The following is a 14579-nucleotide window of genomic DNA, read 5'->3' as shown; positions in this document are numbered from 1 at the left end:
ATACACACACGCGCGCACGCACACACACACACACATACACTGAGACACGCACGCACTCGTCTCCCGGCCTTCCTCTTCACTGTAAACCCTGGCTGCCCCGGCCTGCTGTTTCCGGCTTCTCTGTCTGCCCAGGTCCCTCCCTGGAGCTCTGACGACACAGAGAAGAGAAAGTGGGCTGGAGGAGGAAGAGGAAGAAAGTGGGGTGAACATGTATGTACCCGGTGGGGAAGTATGCAGTAGGGAGGGCAAAGCTGGAGTTCTATTTAACCACACTGGAGGGAGGCTTACCCTCACTTACTCTAATCCCCTTAGCACTGATCCATTCCCCACACCTCGGGGAAAAAAAAAATCAGCTAATATCTGGCAGAGGCATGCCACCCCAAACTGCCTAGCTACCACAAAAACTCTCTCGGGGCCAGAGGTTGGGGCCGCGGGGGACTGTGCTCTGGGTTGTGTGCGTCCTTCAGTGGAGGACCCTGAAAAGCAGCTGGGAGCCTGAGGCCCCGCACAACTAGGTTCACCTCCTTCCACAGCGGGAACGCCTTAGAAGTCCCGTGACACTGTAGGGAGGAAGTGGGGGAGGGGAACCCTTAGCTAAGAATTCTGGAGTCCCGGAGTCACTTGGAGGAAGAGGAATCCGCTCGGGATACCACATCCCAGACCCTAGTGATAGCCACTGAGGACTACCAATTCTGGCACATCCAAAATATCCATAGGGGGCTAAGTTTGAATGCGGAAAATGCTGTGCAACCTTGGCAAAGTTCCTATCTGTTTCTGAGGTAAACACTGAGACACACCCCAAAACAAATATTTACAATTTCCCTAGCCACAAGAAAACACACACACACACACACACACACACACACACACACACACACACACACACACGGGCGTCTGCGTGTCAAACATGTAGCAGCAGGCTCTCACACATGACAGCCCTCAGAGCCTTAGAGTCACGCAGACGCGCGCAGACACGCGCGCGCAAGCGCGCTCACACTCCCTTGCTCAACCTCTGAGTCACCATCATAACCAGAGGATTGTCCTGTAGTTTTTGCTGGGTAGGATAACAAAAGACCAAACCTGAAACTCTAGTGTATGGAGGGATGGTTTGAGGGTGGCAGTATCAAGTTGGAATTTTTGGCTTTCCTCTTGCCTTTCAGGGTTGGGCTGAAGAGCCAAAGCCAGGCTTATGGCGCCCCCTGGTGCCTGAACTGATTCCTCCCCTGCACATTCTTGGGCACCTAACACAATGAATTCTTAGGTCCACCCGGTGGGCAGAACAACCGCACTTACAGATATAGTATAGTCATGGACTCTCAGAAAGGACTATTTGTGTTCAAGTCCTGTCGAAGATGCTAACTGCGAAATTGGCTGGTTCATTATCTGTAAAACGGAACACATAGGGTGACTTTGGCCATGGGTGGATATAGAATATTCTGATACAAAAAGGCTTAGAGCAATACTGTCACCTAGTAAACAACAAGTACTAGGTACTTTTGTTGTTGTTGCTTGACTACTTGGTTGGGCTTTGGTTGTCGATGCTGTTATTGAGACAAAGGGTCATGTAGCCTGGGCGGGCCTTGAAACTGCCCAGTAGCCAAAGACAAACTTGAACTTCACCCTCCTGCCTTTACCTTCTGAGTGGAAGGCTTAGAAATATGCAACAAAGAGCACATGGGGCTTGTGATGCTAAGAACTGAACCCAGGGCTTTTTGCACATCAGGCAAGCATGTGATGAGCCATGTCCTTGGTCCAACACATAATATTTGATGGGTTGGGTTTTTAAAAGATGAATTTATTCTTCTAAGTACACTGTAGCTGTTCAGACACACCAGAAGAGGGTATTGGATCTCATTATAGATGGCTATGAGCCACCACGTGGGTGCTGGGGATTGAACTCAGGACCTCTGGAAGAAGTGCAATCAGTGCTCTTAACCACTGAGCCGTCTCTCCACTCCCAGACACTTTTTATGGCTCATAAAAAAATATTATGTGGGGGGGAAAAAACAGAAGGGTTCCTGGGTTGTGGGAGGGTAATGCTGTCGCCTAGAAGGCAGAGCCCAGAAGAATGTCTTGGGTCTGTCCGTAAGGCAGTGAGTGGAAGAGAAAGAGAGCATGGGTGGAGACGCCAGACAGGAGTCTGTCCAGAGACTGGTCCAGCAAGTAATGCGTACCCTGAGTTATAGGCATGGATGAGCTCATGGCACACACCTATGTGCTTCCAGGTACCCACTGCACAGACGAATGTCCACAGACAGTCATGGAAGCCAGGCCCTGCCATCTGGTTGTCTCAGGAAGTCTGAGTCCAAGAAGAGTCCAAAAGAGAGAGAAGAGGAGCTGCAGCCTCGACTTTGGCTCCTTTAGGATTAAGTAGGATGGTATCTACTAAACAAGCAACTCCTAGAAGAAAATAATGGGCTGGAGGATGGCTCAGCGGTTAAGAGCACTGACTGCTCTTCCAGAGGTCCTGAGTTCAAATCCCACAACCACATGGTGGCTTACAACCACTTGTAATGGGCTCCGATGCCCTCTTCTGGTGTGTCTGAAGACAGCTACTCATATAGGCTTTTAAAAAAAGGAAAGAAACACTTCCTCTTCCTTTATATCTGACCATGCCCCAGGGTTTAGAAGTATATCTGATTCTACTTTAAAGATCCATGACTGTTGGTCATTCAGGTGTTCCCATGATGCGGGGAACGGTGCATTCCAACAGAACAGTCATTAAGACGTGTACCTCAGTGGCAGCTGGAGTACGTGAGGTGACTAGGGCACACTCATTTCAGATTGTGAAACTGTAGGGTCAGGCCAGCTCTCATTGATGACACCCACCTGCCTGACACCTCATTGCCTCACCTCCCTCCAGGCCCTGCAATCCCACCCAGTGTCTGCAAACATTAGAGACATGAGAAACAGCATTAGGGGGTAGGGGGGACCTGTATGGTGTGAGAGGTTGCAGTTACAACCCAACAGTGAGTCACAAAAGCAATTCTGTGGGTATATTAGTTTTGCCAGGGTTGCTGTCATAAAGTGCCATGAGCTGGATGGCACTTTAAACAATGTTTAAACAATGGTTTAAACCATTGAAATTGGTTTAAACAATAGAAATTTGACACGGGATGTTGAGAGCCAAAGACCCAAGATCAAGGTGCTACTGGGTTGGTTCTTTCTGAAGAGTATGGAAGACTTTGATATATTAATTTTTCAAGGAACATAACTCATGCCATAATATCTTGGCTACTTAAAAAAAAACAAAATGGAATAGAAAGGGCTGGAAAAAATGGCTCAGTGACTGAGAGCACTGGCTGCTCTTCTAAAGGACGCAGGTTCAATTCCCAGCACCCACATGGCAGTTCATAACTGCCCTTAACTCCAGATCCAGGGGATTCAATAGCCCTCTTCTGGCTTCCAAGGATACTGGGCACCTATGTGATATACAGACATAAATACATGTAGGCAAAATAGCCACACACATAAAATAAAATGAAATGAACTAATAAAATATAATAATAATATATAAAATATCTGTAAGAACTTGGGCATGGTGGTGGCACAGGCCTTTAATCCCAGCACTTTAGAGGCAGAAGCATAAGGATCTCTGGGAGTTCAAGACCAGCCTGGTCTGCATAGATAGTTCCAGGATAGCCAAGAGACCTTTTCTCAAAAAAGAAAAAGGAAATTTTATATATATATATATATATATATATATATATATATATATATATATATATATATATATAGAGAGAGAGAGAGAGAGAGAGAGAGAGATACATATGTCTCTTTCCAGGGGAATCTGATGCCTCCAGGGACACCTGCATTCGTCTACACGTGTCCTCATGCATACACACACATCTACACATAATAAACTAATAAAAAATGTTTATAATGTCAAAGAAAATAAAGCTGGTGCTCCTTCAGCCTCATTGTTGTTGTCCCTAGATGTGATCCTTCAGCTACTGCTCCAGCTCCATGCCTCCTTGCATGCTGTGGCCATGGTCCCCACTGTGAGGGTCATGGTCCTCACCCTCTGGAACAATAAGACGCAAACTAAATGTTTTCTTTGACAAGTTGTCTTGGTCATGGTGTTTTGTTATGACACTAGAAAAGGAAGACATGTTGTTTGGTGACTCCTTGTTCCGTTTCCTGTTTCCATGATTTCCGGGTCCTGATAGGAAACCTTACCAATGCAGGCTGTTTAAAACAAAGAAGCAAGACGGAGGTAAGACAGCTCAGTGAATAGAAGGGCTTATTATACAAACCTAACTCACTAGTGTTCAATCCCTGGAACCCAAGGGGAAAAAAATCCAGATTTTGCTGGTATGGTGATACACATTGCTCTTAACCCAGCACTGGAAAGGCAGAGGCAGGCAGATCTCTGTGAATTCAAGACCAGCCTGGTCTGCGTACTGAGTTCCAGGCCAGCCCGGACTGCATTGTGAGACCTATGCCATCTCCCACAAAAAGGACAGATGTGGTGATGCATATCTGTAATCCCAGCAAGACAGGAAGTGGAGATAGAAAAATCACTCAGAAGCTCCTAGGCCAGCAGAGACAACACAAACCTTCCTTACAAGGTAAAAGGAAAGAACCAACTCCCAAATATTGTACTCTGACCCATACAAGTACATGCAGCTATGTGCTTTCTCAAGAAGAAGAAGAGGAGGAGGAGGAGGAGGAAGAGGAGGAGGAAGAGGAGGAAGAGGAGGAAGAGGAGGAGGAAGAGGAGGAGGAGGAGGAAGAGGAGGAGGAGGAGGAAGAGGAGGAAGAGGAGGAAGAGGAGGAGGAAGAGGAGGAGGAGGAGGAAGAGGAGGAGGAGGAGGAAGAGGAGGAGGAAGAGGAGGAAGAGGAGGAAGAGGAGGAGGAAGAGGAGGAGGAGGAAGAGGAGGAGGAGGAGGAAGAGGAGGAGGAGGAGGAAATGAGAAATGCTCTTTAGACGCTGGTGACTATTACATACCACTCTGCACTGATTTTAGAATTATGTTTTGGGCACATATTTCTCCCTCATCTAGAGGCTAGACCTGAGATAGTAGCTCATCACAGAATGCAGCATCATCACATTGTTGAACATGTGGGACAGATGACACAGGTGTTTGTGAGTAAACACTAGGGGCTACCAATCATTAAGCATCCCTTATGTGCCTGGAAGGAGGCTAAATGGTTCACGCGGACTCTATCTCAGAGCTAAATTTATCCCAGTGGTTCAGGGACCTGAGCCATGAGCCACGGAGGAGACAGTCCCCCTTCAAGGCGGCAGCAAGGCCCCAGCCTTAAGAAGGAGACGGCTATATCCTGGAGCCTTTCCTAACTGCGACAGAAGTGATCATAGCAGAAAAGCTGCCAGATGAATATCATATGATTTCTTCACGGACACATGTCTGCGATGCCGGAAGATGTGAGGGGCCTTTGCCGGACGACCAACGACTTTTCACGTGGCACAGAGCGGGCAGCCACATGAGCACCATCTTGCTCCACTTGGGGGCGTAGTGAGTAACGACTTCGACACTGACTCTACTCAGTCTCAATGCGCCAACTCTGGCAGACTTAGTGGGGATTGAAGACCAGCCAGAGTAACCTCACTCTGTCCCTCCCAGTGTGAGATTTAAACGGTGCAGGGAATGGGAAGCCTTGCCTTATTTGCCACCATGAGAAACTCAAATTTATTCGTTGACACTGAGATCCGGTTCCTGGCCACAGCATTGTATTGGCATTTTCCACAGATGCCTTTCCTACCAGCTCCTCATCCAAGACCCAGTGGCAGTATGTCTTTACCAGCTGTGGCATTAGCCCACAGGCTAAGCAAATGGCCTAGCATGTATAAACTCATGACCTACGTCACAAGCCTGCTCACTGAAGAGACTCCTTTGTGAGCAGGCTTAGGCAAAAGGGCTTATGACCAAGATCTTAATCTAAAAAAAAGAAGGGAACCTGAAGGTGGCCAGAAAAGTCCCAGGTTCTTAGTCCCTGTGCTGGATAGTATGTCGAGTTGACACAAACTAGAGTCATCTGAGAGAAGGGAACCTTAATTAGGAAAATACCTCTGTGGGTTGGAGAGATGGCTCAGTGGTTAAGAGCACTGTCTGCTCTTCCAGAGGGTCCCGAGTTCAATTCCCAGCAACCACATGGTGGCTCACAACCATCTGTAATGAGATCTGATGCCCTTTTCTGGTGTGTCTGAAGATAGCTGCAGTGTGCTCACATACATCAAATGAATAGATAAATAAAATATATTTTAAAAAAAAGAAAAAAGAAAAAGAAAACACCTCCGGTAAGACCAGGCTGTAAACAAGCCTGTAGGGCATTTTCTTAATTAGTGATTGATGGGGAAAGGCCCAGCCCACGGTGGGTGGTGCCATCCCTGGGCTGGTGGCCCTGGGTTCTATGAGAAAGCAGGCTATGCAAGCCAAGGGGAGCAAGCCAGCAAGCAGCACCCTGCCATGCCTCTGCTAATATTAGCTCCTGGCTCCAGGTTTCCTGCCCTGCTTGAGTTCCTGTTCTGACTTCCTTCAGTGATGAACAGTGCTGTGGGAAGTGTAAGCTGAGGAAACCCTTTCTTCCCCAACTTGCTTTTTGGCCATGGTGTTTCATTCCAGCAATGATAACTCTAGGACATTCCTCCTACCCTGAGACCCTCCTCTGGCCCTGGAAACCCTGCCCCCAAACAAGCATTCCATTAGCCTGCACCACTGACCTAAGTGATATCAGCACCCAGATGGCCCTGGGGTGGCCTCAATCTCACTCTCTGCGACTATAGTATCCCCTGAGTGACCAGAGCCTTAGGCCTTTACTCCCACTGTCCTTAGCCAGGAAATGGGAGATTACTGAATTGTCACCAGGAGTTCTCCCTTCCCTCGGTGGGTTGTGCCAACCCCAACCCTAAAACCAGCTAAGACTTCCAGATGTATCTAGAGCCTCTAATACTTCTGTCTCAGTTAGGGTTTTCATTGCTATGAAGAGACACCATGACCAAGGCAACTCTTATAAAGGAAAGCATTTAACTGGGGCTGGCTTACAGGTTCAGAGGTTCAGTCCATTATGGTCATGGCAGCACCCAGGCAAAGTGTTGGAGAAGGAGTTGAGAGTTCTACCTCTTGATTCACAGGCAGCAGAAGGAGACTGGGTTAACACTGGGCATAGTTTGAACCTCAAAAGTGAGCCTCCATGGTGGTGCACTTCCCCCAACAAGGCTGTACCTCCTAATAGTGCCATTCCTTATGGGTCAAGCATTCAAGCGCATGAGTCTTTGGGGGCTGTTACTATTCAAACCATCACAACATTTAATAGAGTAATGTATCAATTTGCCCAATCTTTAACGGATTAGAGAGCCTCCCCTCCCCCACCAGGAACCCATAGCTTGGCCGGTGAAACACCAGTAGTGACTAGTCATGTGACTGCTTCAGTTAGGAAAGTTTCATGGTCTCAGTTTCGTTAGCCACATTTCAGGTGTTTACAGGGCTCATAGGTTACATATTGGCCAGTGCAGAGAAGGGCAGACTTCTATCACACAGTGTTTTGGGCATTATTGCATGTGAACATTTCGTTCTGTTCTTTGGATGAGACAATGCTGATGTCTTAGCTTGATGGGAAGTTTTGAGAAAACACTTAGGACCCAATCTTACATCCTTTATGACCGCTACACACACACCTTTCTCTGGAGTGGTTTCTTTTCAAATTCTCTGAAGTTCCGTGTTCCTGATCAGTTTCCTGTAAGTGTTTTGCTTCCAAAACAAAACCTTATCGATGGATTGATTGAGGGAACCAAATGCCTTTCACAGACAAGACAGTCCAGGAGCACTGGCTAGTAGTCTGGGATTTGTGAGGGCGTTAAGGGGTGAGATGAAGCCACTGGGGCCCCCTCTTCCACTCACTTTGACAAGATCAAGCAAAGTTATCCAGGAGTGTTCCCAGTGCCCTGCCTGCTTTTTATCCGTAGACACAAATGTCAGCAATGCAGGCTCTGGGAGGCGGCCCCTCTCCTGCCCAAGGTGAACACTCAAGCCCCTGCTTTATTTTGCTGCTGTTTGGTTTCTGAGATGGTAGCCCAGGCTGACCTCCTCTCTTCCCTGCTTTAGCCGGTGTTCTTTGTGGGTGCTATCAGTATCCAGAGGGAGCCTGATTTCTATGCCAACAGGCACTCCTTCCTTCATCATCCCTGACCCCATGTAAGCTCCGACTTCTGGCTTGTTCATCATTGCAGCTCTGTATTCTCAGTCCTGTTCAAAGTCTCCCCACCTTTAGAGAGACACTATCAAACTGCTATCAGTCAAATTCAGCTCACCAGCACCTATCTCCAGTGAGTCCAGCAAACACTTGTGGGGGGCTTATGCTCCTCTCAGGAGTCAGGCTAGTTAGCAGACAGAGACACTGCAAGATAACTGGGGCTGCAGTTCTGATGAGGACAAGCTGTCAGGGAGTTCCTGTAAGGACACGGAATCATAAATTACTCAGGCAACGACTGATTGTGCCAACTCAAAAGCCAAGCGCTCTCTCTCTCTCTCTCTCTCTCTCTCTCTCTCTCTCTCTCTCTCTCTCTCTCTCTCTCTCTCTCTCTCTCTCTCTTGCTCTCACTCTCTCTTGCTAGCAAAGTCCAGATTTTTGCAGTTACTTCCTTCCAGGTGAACAGGGGATGAATGTAATTGGCTTAGACAGAGCCTGGCCAATGAGAACACTCTCCGGGAGAGATGGTCGTTGGTGCCTGCCCATTTGGAAGACCTGGGACAGCTGCAATCACATAGTGGTTATGGCCATGCCAGCCATGGAGGGTAAAGTATCAGTGTGCAAAGGTAAGCAGCCCTTGAGGAATTAGCCAGTCTGGAGTTGTTCCAGAACTCTGCTATTAAGGCAGTATGTGAACTTTTATGTGTGTGTCTCTGTTATGTGTCTGGGTGGGCATGCCTCTGTGTGTGTGTCTGTGTGTGTCTATGTGTGTCTCTGTATGTGTCTGTGTGTATGGGTGTGTGTGTATATGCATCTGTGAGTGTATATGTCTGTGTGTGCTTGTGTGTATGTGTCCTTGAGTGTGCATATGTGTGTGTCTGTGTGTCTGTGTGTCTGTGTGTGTATGCATCTGTGTGTGTGTATGTCTGTGTGTTGTGTGTATCTGTGTGTGTGTGTGCGCGCGCGCACGTGTGCACGCATGTGGGGGGTGGCGGATGCAGAGGTCAGAGGACAACTGTGGGAGTCAGCTCTCTTCTTCCACCTCGTGGTTCTTTGGATAGATCTCAGATCTTCAGTTTACCCACAGCTGCTCTAGAGTTCTTCATCATTCAGCCTGCTCTGATCAGGCATTCTGTTACTCCTTGCTAATTACAACCCTAGCTGAAACCCCAGTGGAGGTACAGAAGATATAGGGAACACAGCCCAGAATGGCTACATCTCTATGTTCCTACACCACAGTCTTGTGCCCTAGGAAGAGGAGTTGAGATCTCGCTAAAGGAAGCAGGCCCTTAGGGAAGCACCTGATTTCAAACAAGCAAAGCAGCCGTGGCCCAGGGCCTGGCACAAGAAAGGGGTTGGGAAGTGGTGAACTGTGGTTAGGAAGAGGAAGCTCTGGGCTTAGTGTAGAAGGGTGGACACCCATCAAGGCCTGCCAACGGTGACAGGATGTGAGCAATGATGGGGTCAGCTGAGCTCAGGGCTCCAGAGAGAACCCTCAGGCTGTGGAGCATTTATTGTGGCCAGCAGATCGTCTCAGGCAGTGGTCAGTCAGGGTGGGTGGGCAAAGTCTGGCCTCTCTGGATAAGCCAGCTGTGGTCACGGCTGAGCCTCTGCAAGGAAATTCCAGCCCTCTAATTAGTGTCTTGCCTTCCTCCATTTCCCTGTGCAGCCAAGCTTCTTGGGAAAGTTCTTCACATTTGACATCTTCCCTAATTCACCTCATTACACAGCCAGCTGCCTGCCTCACCCACCAATCCAATGAAAGTCATGGCTTGTGTCACATGTACTTTAGACACTAAGTAGAAAGAGTGACCATGAGGTCAACTCTTTATCCCCTGGAGTATCAAACAGTTAGTCAGTCATGACCTGTCTTAGTTACTTGGCTATTCCTGTGATGAGACACCATGACCAAGCCAACCTATGGAAGAATGAGGTTATCCTCAGAGGGGGAGTTTACAGTGGTGATGGTGGGAGCACAGCTGTATACCAGCAAGCATGACACTGGAACAGTAGCTGAGGACTCACATCTTGAGACGCAGGCACAGCAAGGCAGAGAGCATGCTGGGAATAGCGTGGGCTTTTGAGACCTCAAAGCCCATCCCCCAGCCAGATACCTCCTCTACCAAGGTCACACCTTCTATTTCTTCCCAGATCAGCATTCAAAGATATGAGTCTGTAAGGGGCATTCTCTTCCAAACCACTACACCAAACTACCACGCAATCCCTACTCCCTAGTGCTGGGGCCTAAACTCAGGACTTTGAGCAGTTAAGGCAAATGATCCATCACTGAGCTGCAGCCCAACCACATGGGTTACTTTAAAATGAGCTTCCAAGCTGGTTTTCACCATCTCATTTTTTCAAGTCTCTGATAACACCTTCAATTAGAATTAAAAAAAAAATGGTTTTTTTGGTTTGGTTTGGTTTTTGAGACAGAGTCTCTCACCATGTAGCTCTGGCTGTCCTGGAATTCACTCTGTACACCATGCTGGCCTCAAGCTCACAGCGCTGGGATTAAAGGTGTGTGCATCCACACCCAGCCAATTTTAATATTTTTAGATTTTTATTTATTTAGAGTGTGTATGTATGTTGGAGGAGAAGAACATGTGTACCCTGGCACATATGTTAGGTCAGGAGATGATTTTGGGAAGTCTGTTTTTCCATGCTGTGGGCCTCAGGAGTAGAACCCAGATCCTAGAAGTGGGCATGAGGTGCTTTTACCTTTCCCTTGACGAGTATTATCTAGCTCTCCCTGCGGCATCGCCCTGCTCTTCTCTCTCCTCGCATGCTCTGATTTTCTGGTGAGATCTTACTCATGCATGATGCTGTCCTGATTTGATGTGTCGACTGGTTCCCAATGACTTCTGGAGCCAAGTCACATGGATTCGAGCTCCCACACTTATATGTAGTGGTTTAAGACACAAAGTCTTTTTAACATGAAAATCATGGGGTACAACTTAGTGGCAAGGTTCTTACTTAACTTATAGGAGGCCCTTGTAAATCCATGGGTTCATTCTGATGGGCTAACAGCTTCTACTCCATGTGTTTTGAGGTTCATGCATGTTGTTGCATGTAGTCCTGGTTCATTTACATTGTCAAGCAGCATTCCATTACAAAGACAGGCTTTTGTTTGTTTGCCTGTATGTGCCTCTGTGTATCTAAGTGCTTGGGGACAGTCAGCATTGTGTCTTCTCTTAAAGGCTTCATGATTTACTTTGTGTTAGTTTTCACATTTGGTTGGAGGTGAGGCAACAGGACATCTTTGTTAAAACAAAGAAAGGGGCAAGAGGAAGAGGAGGAGAGGGGAGAGGAGGATAAAGAGGAGGGAGAGGAGGAAGAGGAAGAGGAGAGGAAGAAGAGGGAGAGGAGGAAGGGGAGGTGGAGGAAGAGGAGGAAGAAGAGGGAGAGGAGGGAGAGGAGAAGAACCTTTTGGAGTGATGTCAGCAGGCTGGCATAGTGGAAAGTCTCACCCTCCATCCCTTCACAGACACAGAACCCCCTAACAAAACATGGATCAAACGTCTTTAGGAGAAGCCTAGAACCCAGCTGAGAGACAGCAGTACCCAAAGGACGGAATTGAGACAGATCACCCTGAACCCATCCTGCATCACTTCTGAGTCTACAAGTTTCCATAATACCATCCTCTGCAGAGAAGCCTCCAGTGGTCTGGTCCCAGACAGATCCCAGAGCCAAGTGATCCCAGATCAATGGGCAAGAGAAACGCTCTGTCTTGCTGGCATTGAGGCAGACTGCAGAGGGACACAGGGCAGGGAGCAGGAATCTCAGGGCAGGATTGGTAAACATGAAGGAACTGAGAGAAACTGAAGATTATCTGGTTTTATTATATTGAAAGATGTAGGGGGAAATGACAGAGGCTGCATTAAAAAATAATAAAAATGGAAAACATTCCTGAGATCAAAATGTACAAAACTATAATCAAGAAGTAATACATGTTTATAGAGTTTTAGTTTATAAGTAAAACAGCCTGTGAGGACTATGTTTGTCCCATGAATCTGTGAACCCCTGTAGCAAGGCCATGCTATGCTGCCACAAGTTCTTTAGCTTACCAGTCCTGAGATCTGGCAGTTTTCAGCACTGAGATACAATGTGCAGCCAAATGTTGGGAACGTTATTTTTAAAAATATATTACAAGCCAGGCAGTGGTGGTATACCCCTTTAATCACAGCACTTGAGAGTCCAAGCTTTGAACTCAGAGTTCTGCTTGCCTCTGGTTCTGGAGTGCTAAGTTAAAGAACAGGCGCCATTAAGATCACGCCCGGCTAGCCATTAGTATCTTTGATCCCACTTCCATAGTGTCTCTCTTCTGGTTCCCTTACTTAAGTTTTAGACAAACTGATTTGCCTCCTTTGTGATTTGCCTTCCTGATATCTTATTCACTATTTCCTCTACTCCTGCCCCCCCCCAAATCTTACTCAGTTATACCATAGTCGTCGTCGTCTTCTTCTTCTTCAATTTATTTATTTAATTAATTTATTTATTTAAATAAGACACTGTAGCTGTCTTCAGACACACCAGAAGAGGGCATCAGATTCCCATGACAGATGGTTGTGAGCCACCATGTGGTTGCTGGGAATTGAACTCAGGACCTCTGGAAGAGCAGTCAGTGCTCTTAAATGCTGAGCTGTCTCTCCAGCTGTTTCACTCTTCTAAGTTTAAATTTCCTCTTTCCCATCTTTGTCTGCCTCCAGCCTAAAACTCACATTCTTCAGGTCATTGCTTGTCATCCCCTTCCTCTCTTGCAACTTTAACTGAGACCACTAGCTAGTTTTATCACGATCCTTTAACCAGAACTCTGATCTTTCCCTGATCCCCATGGCCTCCTCCGTGACCTTCATCGTAGACATAAAACATCTGGGTTATAATAGCCGGTTACCTTATTGAACATCCCCATTAACCTGTAAGTTCTGGAAAGGTAGTCCACTTGTTTTTAACTCTTGACCCCAGGGGCCTATCATCATGCTGGGAGACATAAGAAATGTTTTATAGAGAAATGGAATCTGGTCTCCCATCTGCATAGACGCTTGGAACAGATTCTGTAATCTCTTGGAGTCTCCATTTCCTAGTCTGTTAACTATATAGAGCACGTATGCTACGAAGAGGTATGAGACTTAAGTGGCTACCCACATTTCTGTTGTTGTTGTTGTTGTTGTTGTTGTTGTTGTTGCTTTGTTTTTTCAAGATGGGATCTCACTATTTAGCTCTGGCTATCCTGGAACTTACTAGGTAGATGCTGGCCTTGAACTCACAGAGATACACCTGCCTCTGACTCCCAAGCGCTGGAATTAAAGGCACAGGTCACTATGCCTGGCTTCCATATTCTTCTATAACTACCTGCTCCATGGCAAATGCTCACTAAGCGTTTGTCCACTTCTTTTCCCTCACCTCCTGTTAGACCAGTGATTCTCAACCTGTGGGTCGCGACCCCTTGAGGGTTGTTGAATGACTCTTTCACAGGGGTCGCCTAGGACCATCAAAATACACATGTTTACAATTCATAACAGTAGCGAAACTACAGTTATGAAGTAGCAATGGAAATAGTTTTGCGGTTGAGGGTCGCCACAGCATGAGGAGCTGTATTAGGGTGGCAGCATCAGGAAAGTTAGACCTTTCAGAGCTCTCTTCCTATTTACACTTCCTGAACTGACCACTAGGTGGCGATAGCCAATGGCCTGATTGTCCCAGCACTGCCTCCCCAATGCCCTGTCCCAGGTCCTCTTATACTCAGCCACTCCCCACTCCCACCCCACCCCCGCCGCAAAAACAAAATGTTTAATAATTTGATGAAGGAAGATATGAAAGCCTATCACTGTTCTTGGCAGCCTGGTCACGAGCTTCAGAAAATTTTTACTTGATTTTCCCATTTAGGTTATAATTCAACTCAATGCGCATGAAGATGGGCTATCTTAAGGAAAGTGGAGGAGAGAAAACACTGAGAGACAAAGAGAAAATGAACAATAGGCATTGCAGCAACACCACAGAGAGAAGATGCTTACAGGAACATCCTTTCTCTACCCAGCTGACTTCCCTGGAGCAGCTAGTTTCTTCCCCAGTCAATCAAGAGCTGAAGCTGGGGTGGGCGGGGCACATGCACATGGGAAGTGGCTGGGAGGGAATTGTGGAGGGGTGACTCAGGGGAGGCATTAAAAGAGCCGAGGACAGAGTCTGCTCTAAAGGAGTTTATGGTCTGGTGGTGGACAAAGAATCCATAAAACGAAGTGCTAAACTCTAGATTCTGAGACCATGATGAGTACAGGTGAGATTTATTCTGTTTAAGGCAGGATTTTACCACACAGCCCAGGCTGCTGTGGAGAGAGAACCCTCTTGTGTTCCAAACCATCTTCGAACTTCTGATTCCCCCGCCTCTGTTCTCTGAGTTTTTGGAAAGCAGACTTGTGCCACCACCCCTGGGT

At 47.2% G+C, this 14579-nt stretch overlaps 2 long non-coding RNA genes across 2 annotated transcripts; both read left to right on the top strand.

Annotated features, from left to right (window-relative positions):
- Positions 1-80: 80 nt before the first annotated feature.
- Positions 81-3918, top strand: LOC134479889 (uncharacterized). The gene is made up of 2 exons (XR_010053748.1): positions 81-210; positions 2226-3918. It is a non-coding gene; the product is annotated as an uncharacterized LOC134479889 (long non-coding RNA).
- Positions 3919-4916: 998 nt separating this feature from the next.
- On the top strand, positions 4917-14330 carry LOC134479886 (uncharacterized). The gene is made up of 2 exons (XR_010053745.1): positions 4917-8777; positions 14035-14330. It is a non-coding gene; the product is annotated as an uncharacterized LOC134479886 (long non-coding RNA).
- Positions 14331-14579: the final 249 nt, after the last annotated feature.

The sequence above is a fragment of the Rattus norvegicus genome, chromosome 7, assembly GCF_036323735.1.
Source record: "Rattus norvegicus strain BN/NHsdMcwi chromosome 7, GRCr8, whole genome shotgun sequence".
Taxonomy (NCBI): Eukaryota; Metazoa; Chordata; class Mammalia; order Rodentia; family Muridae; genus Rattus; species Rattus norvegicus.
The sequence above is the reverse complement of the archived record's forward strand: the minus strand, read 5'-3'. Positions and strand labels throughout refer to the sequence as shown.